Below are 1,438 nucleotides of genomic sequence, written 5' to 3' on the forward strand. Positions count from 1 at the left end.
TCTCTGCCATTAAAGACAATATATATTGATATACACAGAAATAACTAATCACCAAATATCCTATGATTGTAGCGCTCTAAAAATTATAACAGTAAATATATTTAATTTGTCGAGGTTAGAGTTTTGATTGTTCGTGTACTTACTGCGGACAACCATTCAAAAAAAAGAAATTATCGTGAGATCGAAGATGTTTCCCACTACAAATCCTTTAACTTCTCCCTATATAAACCAGTCTTGTTATCGAATCTCGCTAACCAATATTAATCTGCATTATACAAATCAAATAGAAAATATTCTTTCAAAACCCTAAAACATAACACTAACGTTTGCACGGACGAAGTCAATAACAATGCGTTATTAATATATTATTCATTGGGATAAACGTGTTTTATCTTGGCGAAGATAATAATTATAGATCTGTGCATTAATGAAATTCTTTACATGAGCAAAAAATTCTTTACATACTGTTTCATACTACTGTATTTCTGAAATTGATCATCCATGATCGGTATCGACATAGATCACAGTTTGCATTAACGGGGAAGTAAAAGTGATTGTAATTTTTGGATTCAAAAACATGCATTATGTCGTTTATTTCGTATATTTCGTATATTTGTCATTTCACCACGTTAGTCTGCGTTTTTGCACAATTTCGCGGTTCTAACAAGACCAATATTATTCAGTTATTACCCGCTTATGCCATCGCGTCGAGAGCTAGTCTTCTCGGTTCGGCAACATGTGCAACGGAATTACGAGATTTCCTAGACACTGTCGATCAATGGATACTGTGGGGTTTAAAAAGTAAGTAAAATTCTTAATCATGATTAATTTTTGATACTTATCGATAAAGTAAATGCAAAATCAAAAAATTAATCATATGAACAATCTCGCATTTACTTCATGTTAAGTTGTTTCATTGTACCATTAGAGAATTAACTAAACTCCAAAACTAATCGATCGATCTTGTCGTTTAATTTTATTTTTGTTTATAAAATAAATAAATCAGAGGATCAGTAATCATATACTCAAATAGTACATGGACGTCCATTGTACGTTCAATGGACTTCCAATTCTGGACATTGGGATGTCCACAGGAAGTCCAAATTACGTCCATTGGACGTTCATAGAATGTACATTTTTGTATAACAACTTTGCAACAATTTGCAACAACTTTGTTACGTCCATAGAATAATTTTTGAATTTATTATGTAATGATTTTGGACATCTTTTGTTTTAAAAGAGCTTATTGCAATAGTAATTACTGTATGATAATAAGTGTTTATTGTAATGTCCCACTATCCAATATAACTTTTGTATTTACTGTATTTACTGTATCTTACTAATTTTCTGCGCTTTCGTCAAATATATATGTATGTATATATATATATATATATATATATATATATATATATATATATGTGTGTGTGTGTGTGTGTGT

The 1,438-nt window shown here is 30.3% G+C and overlaps 1 pseudogene; it reads left to right on the plus strand.

The window, feature by feature from the left end:
* The first annotated feature begins 584 nt into the window (after nt 1–584).
* The window catches only part of LOC105623092, a 9,287-nt pseudogene continuing 8,433 nt past the window's right edge, over nt 585–1,438 (plus strand).

This window comes from Atta cephalotes (assembly GCF_000143395.1).
Source record: "Atta cephalotes unplaced genomic scaffold scaffold00052, whole genome shotgun sequence".
Taxonomy (NCBI): domain Eukaryota; kingdom Metazoa; phylum Arthropoda; class Insecta; order Hymenoptera; family Formicidae; genus Atta; species Atta cephalotes.